Raw genomic sequence first — 13,909 nt, 5'->3', positions numbered from 1 at the left:
AGGCCGCTTTCAGGTGATGATTGAGCACCGGCAGGCTGGCCGTGCGGTGCATCTGTATTGGCGGCATTCTCATCCCTACCACCTTCATATCTTAAATCATTCTTGAGGCAGATTGAACACTTAAGTGCCAGTTTAAGTGAAAAATTAAAGAAAACATACTAAGTAATTGCAACACAAACACTGACTTAATCAGTTCTAACGCGAAAAGATGCCGACAGGAGAAACGGGCCGCTAGGGTGGAGAAAAGAAGAGCTGTTCAGGAAGCAGCAAGCGCATCAACGTCTGAGCAAATGAAAGAAAATGTACAGAGAGAGATTATTTAAGCTATAAGTCACATGTATTCGTGCAGTGTGCCGTTATTGGTAATTTAATAATTTCCCTAAAATGCTAAGGGTGACTACACAGTTAACCATACATGACCAGTATTACTCCAAATAATAATGTAAACATGAAGAAGGTTAGATTGCAGATATTAATGTAACTCAACTCTTTCTGGTGTAAGTTCGCTTTTTCACCGTTTAAGCCCCATCACTAGTCAAGGACAGAGTACAAGCAGCATGATCAATTAAGGTTCTTCATTGCATATTAAGCACTCGTAGCAACCACTTCCTTTATGTGCTGCCGATTGAAAAAGCTGGAGCTCAGACAGTTGAGGAGTGGGAGAAAGGGTGGGTATTTGATGTTACACAAGAATACAAAGGGGTAATGAAACTACTCTGAACTCCTTTATCTGTTAATGTTTATTATTAACAGGCAGAAATGATAAAAAAAAAGAAAACCTATGACTGCTCAGACTCTGCTGGTACTACTCCTCCTCTCACAATGAACACTGGGAGAGGTACTCGCTGATAATGTAACACAGGCAAAGGATTTATGAAGCTGTTAAAAGTTCAGCACCCATGTGCACAGTGTGCTAAGAATGATGATAATAAGGATATAAAACAAACAATATAACTTAATGGACATATTATACAGTACTGTAAGGTTTGAATACATATACCGGTCTGTCTTGCGTCCAGATCAACTTGCGATCGGTCCTTTGGAATCAAACGTGGTTGTAAGTCTACCTGTATAGTCAAAGGTACACTAATCAAATTCAGTATTGTAAATCTAATGAAATAAACATGTGAACGTAGTAGACTAGCTGTGTGTGGTCTTTGGGACGAAAAAACCAAACTGAAGATGCCCTAGCAGTTTTACTATATTCGTGGAGAAGCGTCAGCTGACTCTTAAGAATCACCAAGTGCAGAGCACATGGACCCACCTGTGCTTGCAGCCCCACTGTCTTTTGTAAGAAGGCACTGGCAATGCCTTATCTTTGCCGTATCGCTGGCATGTGAGTCATATTAATCTTAATCTCGAGAAGATACCTCCCAGATAGACAATGGCTTTTATTGAAAACTTCAAGCCTTGCCCTCCATTGCTGAGGTGTTTCACTTGCACGTTGTTCAGCCGCAGCATTTGCCCCGTTTTGTCACGTCTCTTCATCTGTGTCATTAGCATGACTTTGTTGTTTCATTTGCTGCACACAGGCCTTTTGTAGAGCGAAGTGAGGTGCATGCAAGCGCCATCTAGTGGCTGTAGTAGAGCAGACTGCTCCATATACACACGCTTGTCTATATATGTGTAAAATTACAAAAGATATATATATAAAAAAAAAAAAAGCAAAAAGCAGTGGTATAAAAATTTAGCCAAAAAAAATAATAAAATTGAATGTATGCATGTGACAATGTAAAGAAGGCAACAAAATAGTGGAAAGTTTAGATATAATAATTAAACAAGTAGAACAATGACATACAAGTATATAACACACACAACAAAAAATATAAGGTTTTTTTTTTCCTTTTTCTCTTTTTAAGCAATCTAAATAGCAACATAAATTAAAAAAAATAAATAAATACAGAAAGTATAGATTTCCTTTCCGAGTTAATGAAATCGCGTCATGTCAGGAGAGTATCCCTTGGCTTTTTTGCAAAACTTCATCCTTTTTCGAGGGTAGGGGGGAGTCAATGCATTTCAACAACTAAAAGCCCTCCTCTTCAGGGCCATGTAAAACATTTTAAAAAGAAAAAAAAATAGAAAACCCAATTTATAGAAGGTGAATGAGAAAGGTCAAAAGAAGGTAAAATAAAAACCTAATACAAGGAAAGTTTTAACCCGGATACTAGCAATGTTGATGGGAAAGAAAAACGCAGAAAAAAAGGAAACCTAATTGAAATAGGTACAATAATTAAAGCCGAAGGAAGTCAAACATGAAAGTAACTAATAAAAAAATAGAACTGCGCATACAGGTTTAATTAAAGCAATAATGTGGGTAGGAGTCATTCAGTTGCCTTAAACCTTCGTTAAAGTTAGCAGATGTTTTTTTTTACAGCAATGGCTTGCCTTTTATCTGCTGGTCTTTAGTGATATTCAAATCCTTAGAGCGGTTGTTCTTAAATATAATTCTTAAAGGCCCTCTTACCAGATTTTCACCTGAGTCAAAGGTGCCTAGAACAGTCTAATGAGCAACAAAAAAATTAAAATGTCCGGTGTCCAAAACATTTCAGAGTTATGTACAAACCAAGCATTGCAATTGTAATTCGGAAAAGTGACCGCTGCTTTCTGTAACCAAGCCTTTACAATTTGGCACAAAATGTATGATAGCCAACTGGAGACACTCATCCAAGTAAATCATTGGTGAGTCTACTGCACTAGGAGGTTTTTTTTTTTTTTTTTTTGTTGCTTTTAAATCCTCATATTCGTAGATGAAAATACTGATTCACAGGAGTATGCTGAGGCAGACATGGTGAAAATGTGATTGGCCAATATTTGCAGGAGGAGGAAACATTTTCTGCAGTAACCACTTTTGCCCCGATAGTGACAGGGTGACAGTGAGCTTCTTTCACAGGAGGTCCAACTCCATTTGCAGTTGAAGCAGCACAGGCCCGTTGATGGATTTTCTGTACCTTTATGGAGAATTCTGTGACCATTTTCTATTAACTGCAAATGGGTTTTCAATGAACAGTAGGGCTTGTTTTCCCCGGCTGAAGTCTTCAAGGAGAGTTTTTAAAAAAAAATAAATAAATAAATAAATAAATAATGTTCATGCGATTTCTCCAGTGGCCCACCTTTCTGATGGTGGTGGTTTCCTTTTGTTTGTGCCAAACATTTTGGGAGAGGATGCAGGTGCCACCTGAATGTCACATGTAATTTCCCTCCAGTTGTCTCTGGAAAGAAAGCACTGCTGACATGAGGTCCCATACTGTGGGGTTTCTAGCCTGGTGCTTGACATTTTGGTCAGTATGGTGGAATGTTATATTGGACAAAAAAGGAACTTCTTTCCATTTTCTTTTCATTTTGCATTAAATCCACAAACTGTTTAATTTTTACATTTTGTTCAGTCCTGAACTTGAAAATTACAAAGGTGACGCCATAATTCCTTGTTTCACTACCATATATGCCATTCTGATTTTATTTTTTTTTTTATTTTGATTTTTAATTTTTACTTTCATTTTTCTTTCCTTTGCTTCAATTACTGAACTTACTTGAATTGCTTCCCTTTGTTTTTATGTGTAGTAACCCTTTCCAATCAACATTGTTAGTATTTTGTTTTGTGACATTTTTCCTTAAGTCAGGTATTAGTTCTTTATTTTATTTCATTTTTACTTTTCTCCTTCACCTTCTACATCATATAAAGTAGCTTTTCTAACTGTTATATTTCATCCAATTTAATTTTTTATACATAATAACAAAGTAGAAATTTCTTTACCTTTATGGCAATAATGAAAAAAATTTGTGTTTTGTTAATTTCAAGTGTGTAACAACCCATCTTTTGACCAGTAGTTTGAGTCTGATTTTTACAGCTGCCTGCCCATTTGTTCAAAAATGGCTGTCCAGCCAAGTATGTTACAGCTGTCTTCAGACCTATATGGGGACCTGCATGCCAGAAGTTAGTGTTGTTTTTTTTGACCTGCACTTTTAAGCTGAGTTTAAAGCTGTTGTACTGTTAAACACCTGTGATCACGCAAGCTAGTGACCTTCAGAATCTTGTCTTCTGTTTGGGTTTTGACTTAGGAACAGATCTGACAGAGCCAATCTGGGTTTCTTCCAGTTGCCTTTGGATTGTGTAGGACACTACTGTATTCCTTGACACTTTAATTTGTTTTGTAGTTTATCTAAATTGAAAGGCCTATATTTCCACGAGTAATAATGCTCTTTGCCATTATCACTGGAATATTGTCCAAGTAGTACTTTAGAGGGTGTAGTAACACAGTCTGTTCCAACTCTAATTTGAGACAAATTTGATTATTTTTAAATAATCAGCACACGTTGGGAGACCTGTGTAAATTGTTTGCTTCAACTGGCAAGGCTTAATTTACTTGAACTGCTGCAGAACATCTGTAGGTTGTAACCTATTGGTGATTCCCTGAAGAAGGTCCATTTGTAATTTTCTGACATTTCCATTATTTTCAGTTTTTGATAACCTAAAATTTAAATAACAATATTTATATAGCACATTTTCATACAAATGATGTAGCTCAAAGTGCTTTACAGGATGAAGAAAGAAAAAAAAATATATATATATATATAAAGTAAAATTAGGCAATACTAGTTAACATAGAATAAAAATAAGGTCCCATGGCCAGAGAGGACAGAAAAAAAGAAAAACATCTCCAGACAGCTGGAGAAAAGAACAAAATCTGCAGGGGTTCTGAGGCCATGAGACCACCCAGCCCCCTTTAGGTATATGACCTCAATCAGTCCTCGTGGTTTTCAGGCTTCACACGGAAGAATTTGATGATGATGGTCATGTGGACTTCTGGCCTTCAATCCATCAGTGTAGGGACATCATGGTGCTTTGATCAGGTGGTGGCGGCGGCACAGATCACCACCACAGAAGACCGGAAAAAGAACAGCAGAGAAGGTAGGGGTTAGTACGTATTTTGGAGCCACCATGAGTGATATTGATAATTAAATGCATATACAGAATATCAGAATTACACTAAAATGAAGATATGAGAAAGCCATGTTAAAGTAATGTGTTTTTAGCAGTTTTTTTTTAATGCTCCACTGTATTAGCCTTGCGAATTTCTATTGGTAAGCTATTCCAGATTTTAGGTGCATAACAGCAGAAGACTGCCTCAACACTTCTTTTAAGTTTAGCTCTTGGAATAATAAGCAGACACTCATTTGAAGATCTAAGTCTAATGAAAGGTAATTTTCTCTATGACGGGAGGAGGGAATAAAGAGTGCAGATGGGTGTTGGTCGCTCCAGTGCAAAGCCTGCTACAAGAAGGAATGTACTGGGAAGATGGCCAAAGGGTTATGCTGACTTGTTTTTCACTTCAAGGGGCTTCATTGCACACAACTCTTATTATTGTGTCTCTTCTGGTACTAGGCGCCGTCTCAGTCAGGGCCAAGTAAGGGAAAAACAACACCGCGTCCCATGGAAGGGTGTATGCTGAAACTGATCACTTCTGTATACACTGCTTGCACGTAAGCCGCTTTGGGCAAGGGCACTCAGTAAGTATAAAAGGGAAGGTTTCGCTCTGTTTTTTTTTGGAAGCTCAACCGTGGGGAACGTGCACACCGCCCGGTATTTGACTAGGCTCACGAGTTGATCCTCTGACGAGACTGACAAGTGGGCTCCCTCAATCTACTGGTCTAGGAGGATGGCTCTGGGTCTTTTGATATTACTGTAAGCATAATCTTGTTTCTGTATGTCTATTGTCACTGCATTATATGTATTTGAATGTTGCTATAATTGAATAAGTAAATTTTAGTAAAATATCGGACCTTCTCTCTCTTATTCTTGCCTACTTACTCTTTAACCCCTTGAATCATTTTCCCAAATAAAACACTAAGGTTACGATTTGAAGTGTAAGGTGAGTGGCATTTTGAAATTTAGGATGGAACGAGATTATATAAGGCTTTGTAAACCATAAGCAGTATTTTAAAGTAAATTCTGAATGACACAGGTAACCAATGTAGTGACATCAAAACTAGAGAGATGTGCTCGGATTTTCTTTTCCTAGTTAAGATTCTAGCAGCTGCATTCTGCACTCGTTGCAATTGATTGATGTCTTTTTTGGGAAGTCCTGAGAGGAGTGCGTTACAGTAATCTAGTCGACTGAACACAAAAGCGGTTATCTCATTTCTCAGCATCTTGCAATGTTATAAGAGGTCTAACTTTTTCTATTATTCTTATGTGAAAAAATGCTGTCCTAGTAATCTGAATTACCTAAATTTGAAATCATATATTAGAGTCAATAGTTACCCCTAAATGTTTTACCTCCGTCTTGACTTTTTAAGCCTAATGGATGAAGTTTATTTCTAATACCCTTGATGTATCCGTTTTTGCCAATCACGAAGATTTGTTTTCTCCTTATTTAGCTTGAGAAAATTACTATGCATCCATTCAGAAACACAAGTAAGACATTGGGTATGTGAATAAAGAGACTTGTGGTCATCAGCTGCTATTGATAAATACAGGTGTGTGTGTCATCAGCATAGCTGTGGTAGCTCACATTATACCTTGAGATAATCTGACCTAAAGGAAGCATGGAGATCAAAAAGAGCAGTGGACTTGGGATAGATCCTTGAGGAACACCATATAGAATATCATGTGTCTTTAAAGTATAATTACTGCAACTAACAGAATTTTCTACCTGCCAGGTAGGATTCAAACCAATTTAAGACACTGCCAGAGAGGCCCACCCACTGACCAAGGCGATTTCTAAGAATATTGTGATCAATGGTATCAAATGCGGCACTCAGATCTAAGAGGATGAGAACAAATAAATGGCCTCTGTCTGCATTTACCTGCAAGTCATTTACTACTTTGAGTGCAGATTTTGTACTGTGATTTGTTCTGAGACCCGACTGAAACTTGTCAAGAATAGCATGTTTATGGAAGTGATCATTAAGCTGTATAATGACTGCCTTCTCTAAGATTTTACTTAAGAAAGGCAGGCTAGAAATAGGTCTAACATTTTCAAAAGCAGAGGAGTCGAGATTATTTTTCTTGAGCAGTGGTTTAACTATAGCAGTCTTAAGACAGTCTGGGAAGACCCCCATATCTAATGACGAGTTTACTATGTCAAGAATAATCAATTGGCACACCGGATACTTATTTGAAAAATCTTATTGGTATTGGGTCAAGGATGCAAATGGAGGGTCTCAGTTGAGAAATTATTTGATATAAATCGGGTAAATCTATCCTGGTGAAAGAATTGAATTTGTTTATAATGGAGTACTGGGGTTTAGGAGGATCAGTATTCGGGAGCTGTACTGTATTTTTAATATTTTTTTTTTAAAGCCTCACAGGTTTCACATTGAGTGACTTGAGTTTAGCAGATGATCAATTGTAGAGAATAAAACTCTGGGATTACTAGCATTGAAATTTATAATTCTAGAGGAATAACCCCGCCTCTCAAGACAAACTATGTTGTTGTATTCTGCTATTTTAGCCTTAAGTATCTCATAATGGATAATCAGTAAACCTCTGGCAGTTTACTTCATACCTTTTCACCATTTTAGGTCATTCATTGCATTTCAACTGATTAAATTTGAAAAAAAAAAAAAACTGGAAAAACTGAGTTGTTCTAAAACTTTTTGAGCAGCAGCACTATGATGTTTAGTATGGAAGTTAAAGCTAGTGCTCAGTATGGTTAAGCTTTGTTGTGGATGATATCCATAAACTTTACACCTGATGTAAGATGTTCAGTTCAACATATACTTATTTCAAAGTCAAAGTGAACTTTGTCATCTCAACCATATACAAGTGTCGGGGTCCACTGTGCAACAACATGAAGTGCAAATAATTAAAAATAGAATTAAAATGTACATTTAAAATTAAAACACAAACAAGATATTGTGCAAAGACGACCAAGAAGTAGCAGCAATATTGACGTGTAGTTAGCAATATGAACATTAATGCCATGTATGGTATTTGCAATCTAAATACATAAATTATGTATCTAGATTTAGCAGGTTAATCAAGGCTCTGCAAATACCTACCGTAAAATCTTGCTGCTTATGCACTCAATTTTCACTCAGTTTGCTAAATATTAGTGTGCACATTATACCAAGACATATTTTTAAAGCAATAGTTTCTCACATAAATCACCATAAAACATCTGTTGCTGTGTGCAGCTGTCTCTCGCTGTAGCAGCACCAGCAGGGTTGGGGGTGAGTGGTAAGTGGGTGGTTTTCTGAAAAGCACACAAAGCAATGGTTTCACAAACAAATCAGCATAACTCTGCTGCCGGTTCTGTGGCCACTCTCACTGCATCTCTAGCTACAGGGGCTCAGTAGGGATGGTGGACATTGCAGTGTGATGCAATCTTGTTTGTAACTCTTGTCATTGTAAGTGGCGGTCCTCCCAGGTGAACGTTGCCATAGGCTTCTCAACTACACAAACATGTTCAGCACCTCGGTCAGCTGGTGACCAGTCAACTGATGCCAATACCTCCCTTTCTTCACCTCCAGATCTCTTGCACCAAAATTGGAGTCCAACAAGCCAGAGTCCAATTCAAAATAATAAAATATATGCAAAACTTCATCCAATGAGAATTTTGCTTTGCACATTCGATTTGCTCTCTTGGCAGATGTCGATGACATTATACCTATTGTTTGCTCATTGCTACTCGCACAGACACAGGAAATAGACGTCAAGTCAATGAGTCTAACATTTCTCCAGGCAAAGAGAGTCTACCTTTACCGTAACAGTGAGTTTTTACTCTTTTAATGTTTAAAACTGAATATTGCCCTCACCCCCCTCCTGTCAACATCTGGCCTATAAGAGTTCATAAAAACTTGAAAAGTTAAGGGTGCGCATTATATATGTTTACTAACAAAATACCCACACTTCGCAGCTAAAAAGTAGTGTGTTAAAGAAGTTATGAAAAAGAAAAGGAAACATTTTAAAAATATTGTAACATGATTGTCAATGTAATTGTTTTGTGACTGTTATGAGTGTTGCTGTCATCAAGGATTTGATTATCATTATTTCTTTCAATCAGGTTCGTATTTGGAGGATGTGTTGTGTTTAAGTTACATTCCGTGTTTGTCAACCGTTGTAAAGATAACAGGTTTTATTCATCGAAGTGTTCACTACCCAAATCGCTCCTCGTGAATCTAAGATGTTTAACAGGCATTCCCGGTATTAAGTTGTGGATTTGGGCAGCGTGTCTATGAACTTAATTTAAACTTAACTTTGATATTGATATGTCTACAAAGGCTTGTTCAGATTCAGAGGGTTGTTCTTTTCTTACTGCATCAATAAACGGCTCGTCTTCCTCTTTATCTGAGACATCACACACTGCATGCATGGGTTTACCTTTCCCAGTCCTGCAAAGTCAGTTCACGTGAGCCGCTCGGAGTACATAAATCAAAGCTTCTCAGCTGTGCTTGTGCTATCTCGTGTGATCTTGCGATGCCCACGGCTTTATTTAATGTTAGCTCAGACCCGGCACTTAAAAGTTTCTCTCGCACTTTTGCTGAGTTTGTGCCAAACACTATTCTATCCCTGACCATCTTATCTTCGTTTGCATAAGCACAGTCCTTCACCAGCAATTTTAACTCTGTTACAAAGTGATGAAAAGTCTCGTTTATACCCTGCATCCTCTCATTAAACTTGTATCTCGCGAATATCGTATTCATTTTAGGCATGGCAAGCGGCAGCATGTCTATGAACCTAATTTAAAGTTAAGCTTTACACCTTGCTTTCGTATTCGTTTGCATAAGCACAGTCCTTCACCTGCGAATATTTCACGCCAGCGTGTCTATTGGATAGCTGCTGACGGACGGCCTTATATGGGCAGGCACTCAATTACGTGGGAGGCGTGATGATGAGGGACGGAACTCCGCCTCACACGGCGACCGAGCTGCAGGCTATGGCCGTATATATGTACGCAATTAGGTTCCAGTTATGACCGTTACACGTAGAATTTCGAAGTGAAACCTGCCTAACCTTTTGTAAGTAAGCTGTAAGGAATGAGCCTGCCAAATTTCAGCCTTCTACCTACACGGGAAGTTGGAGAATTAGTGATGAGTGAGTGAGTCAGTCAGTGAGGGCTTTGCCTTTTATTAGTATAGATTATAGAATTTGTTTTGTTTTTAAACACCTTGACTGTGGCTTTTATGTTCTAATCAATTATCTGGGCCAAATTCAAATGCTTATTTATGTATAAAGTTCAGTAGTGTTAAATGTAGAAAGACTGTTATGGTTTTGTGTATTTATTGTCATAAGTTTTTAAAGGAATAACTTGGTTAACTAACTTAAGTAATGGAGTTTGTAGTAATTGCTGAGAATACTTTTTAATCTCATGTTTTCATGCAGGACAAGAGAAAACAGTTTGATTATAATTGAGCCTAATGGTGACCTGTTCTGTCCAGTGGCAAACGATGTGAAAAGCATCCATGGGGCCCTCCTGGTTCTCCTGTCTTAGAATTCACATGAGCTTTTTCTGTTGACATTTTACAATTTTTTTTTTTCTTCTGGAGGGAAAAATTGATCAATTTTGAATGTTTGACAGATCTTTTCTTTTGCTCTTCAAAAAAAAGCACAAGATTACATTTTTTTTCTGGGTCATCAACTGAATCTCTGCAAACTACGTGGGGTAAATAACATCACTTAAAAAAATGGTTCTTAACAAAACAGAATTCAGTCCCTACCCAAAAGAGAGAGAAGAGCCAACGGCATGGACAAAATTAAAAAAAAAAATATTTAAAAAGAAAAAATATACAGAGAATGTCCTTTTTCCATGTTATAAATACTTATTCTAAAATGTTATTGATTAGACTCTGCCATATTTAAAAAAAAAAAAAAAAGTTTTGAACAGATTTTCTAAATGAGAATTTAAATTTTTTCCAATTTCAAATGGTACAGAACATCAGTTACCATCTGACTTCTAACAGGTGGGCTTGGATTCTTCCAGCTGAGCAAAATAAGTGTAGGTGCTAGTAGTGAGGTGTCAGCAGTTACAATCAGTTTGTCCTTCTTCATCTGGGAGTCCACCAAACACAGCTGTTAACTCTTTCAGGGCTGATGTCGACTTTTGTCAAAAGGAGGAGGAGTTGATGATGGTAATCAACTGTAATCTGTGACAAAACCAGCTGTTCTGTATTAGTTGGACTCTCATTGCTAGAAGGAAAGTTAGCTTCATTGGTTTGACCGAGATTTCCTGCGCTCGTGTGAGTAGTAAGGCGCAAACAAGAGCAAAAATGGCACTGACATGATGGCGAGAGATCAAATCGAATGCGTAAAGCAAAATACTCTGTGGACAAAGTTTTGCCTATTATATCTGAACTGTCAGACTCCAATTTTGATACAAGTGATCGAAAACGAATGTGAGGCTTCAGCTGACTGGTCCCCAGCTGATTGTGGTGCTGATCAGGTTCATGTAGCTGACACGCCTATGGCAATGTTCCCCAAAAGGGCTGCCACTTCACAATAATAAGAGGTAGAAACCAGATTACAATGCACAGCGACCAGTGAAGACAGCCTGGCATTCTTGGCAAACTGGCAGCCACAGCATACAGCAACAGATGTTTTATGTTGATTTCTGTGTGAAACCATTGCTTTTGAGAAACTGTTTTTTGGAAAAAATATTCATCCCTCAAAGAGTTAATGGGTTAGGAGTGTTTGTGACACCGAGGCTCTCTGATAGGCATGCAAAGACTTTTGTCCAGATTGATGTTGATTTGGTGCACTTTCTAAAAGCTCAATTGCAATGCCCACTAATTGAATCTTGCCCTGGATACACGTCGGACAATTTTAAACAAAGTAAATGTGCTCAATAAAAGATTTTAAGTTGGATGACTGAAAGCTTTTGCGCATATGGAGTTGGAATGGATTCTGTGCATGGCTGCCTTCCATTCCTTTTCTGACATATTAAGTGAAAGGTCTATTCTCCACCGTACCCTGGAATCTTTGAAAGAAAGGGACTTTGAAATATTTTTATATATTACAGAGATGCTGATTGAGTCTTCAAGACTGATCAGTGTTTCTTCTGGAATAGAAATGAGAGAGAACTGACATTCATATATATCAAAATACGATGCAGGACTTGAATTTCAAAGTGTTACACTAGCGATTCCCGATATCTGCAACAGCCAATGAGGGGAATTTTATAATGTTGTGGGGGTGGGTGTTTAGGGTTTATAAAGGATGGTGTCATCATGGACTATCAAGTCAGGTTGGGGAGCATGCATTGGTACAGCACATTGCCGTACCCACCACATGACGAATCCGGTCGGGATCCTGGTTGGAAACCCCCCAGGCAGACACGAGGTCCAGTCACACCCTCTGGAAATTACCCTCCATCTGCTGCGGGCAACCCCTTGACCTGGTCCAGCCACTCAGGTCCCCAACAATGTCCTGTGAATCCTGTGAGCCAGATCACCCTCAGGGAATCGCACCACATGGCTGTAGTGCCGTAAGTGACAGTCCCTCACAATGCAGGTAAATGTGCCTCATTCGGGACTCTGTGAGCTCATTTGACACAAAGTCAAACCAGCGGTACCCAAGGATTCTCTGAAGAGACACTGGATAACGTCCATGTCCCACAACCATATAGCAAGACGGAAAGCATCAGGACTGTAAAGACTTGGACTTACCATGTGCACATTTCAAATTTATTCTGATATTTTTTCTCAAGTAACAAACATTCTGCTTTAAATCAATATTAAAAATAAAATTTCAAAACATTATCTGTGCTGATGAATTAGTGAATTTTGTGATGGCTCTTTCAAGCTGAACTTCAATATTAAAAATAAAAATTCAAACATATCTGTGCTGTTGTATTTTAAGGTAGCTTTTTTTGGAGCAACATGATTTTAAATTCTTTCTGTGACAAAAGCACTCTGTTAGGATTGTAACATTTGCTATTGTAAGATTTATACATTAGGTGGTTAAAAAAATTAATCTAATAAGCTTTACAAAGGAAAAAAATTCAAAATTCTAGTGCTTTAATTTTTTACATACATTTCTTCAAATTTTTATTTCCTTGGTAAAACCAAAAAATCCACCATTTTAGAGCTCTTGTAAAAACAGCTGTTTTTTGCTGTTTTCAAGGTATGACATTTTATTACTTTGTCTGTATACAAACCCTACCCCTAACCTGCAGTATACCTTGCCAATGTAATTTTCACACATAGGACATGATGTGCGTTCACTGCATTCATTACATTTTATAGGTTACACTCATGAATATTAGTTTGGCTTCAAAAAACAAACAACTTACAAAAGTTCAGCATTTACATATTTGTTTTTAGCAACGAAATATTAAATTTTCCCCATCCTGCAAACTTGCATAATTGCAGGGCTTTGTGCTTCGAAGCACTAAATATATTTTATTTTCGTGTTAACAAATGGAACAGCTAATTTCATCATTGGTGTAAATGAGCCCAATAGCCGTTTTGTCTGAAACGTGCCTTGAGTTTTACTATGGGTACTCCAATCAGGTTTTTTAAGGCCAATCACTGATTTTTTAATGTTACTTGATCAGCCGATTTCCAATACTGATTCAGATTTTTTTTTCTTTTATCCCTTTTAAAAACCTTTTACACTAAGCTCCTACCTAACCAGGCACATAGAAGCCTTTTGGACCTATATTAAAGTGTATTTTTATAATTAAATTATCCACCACAGGTGTTACCTGTTCATTTTGTGTTAACAAAATCAAATTCTGCAGGCTTATTGTTTAGGGACCATAAAAATACTACAATGTACAAAATTTCCTTAAATTACATACTTTTAATAAAATGTGTCATAAAAAATATATATCCGATATACCTATAGAATAAAAAATATGAGAATTATGCTTCTCGTAAGCGGTCATATTTAATTTGTTCTGTAATGTACCCATCTGAAACACAGCTTAATTTAAAAAAAAAAAAAAACTAAAAAAATTCTTTAACAACA

General features: G+C 37.4%; 1 protein-coding gene across 1 annotated transcript in view; it reads left to right on the top strand.

Moving 5' to 3' along the window:
* The window catches only part of LOC120533172 (zinc finger protein 260-like), a 29,979-nt gene that overhangs the window by 2,836 nt on the left and 13,234 nt on the right, over positions 1-13,909 (top strand).

This window comes from Polypterus senegalus, chromosome 8 (genome assembly GCF_016835505.1).
Source record: "Polypterus senegalus isolate Bchr_013 chromosome 8, ASM1683550v1, whole genome shotgun sequence".
In the NCBI taxonomy this organism is placed as follows: domain Eukaryota; kingdom Metazoa; phylum Chordata; class Cladistia; order Polypteriformes; family Polypteridae; genus Polypterus; species Polypterus senegalus.
The sequence above is the reverse complement of the archived record's forward strand: the minus strand, read 5'-3'. Positions and strand labels throughout refer to the sequence as shown.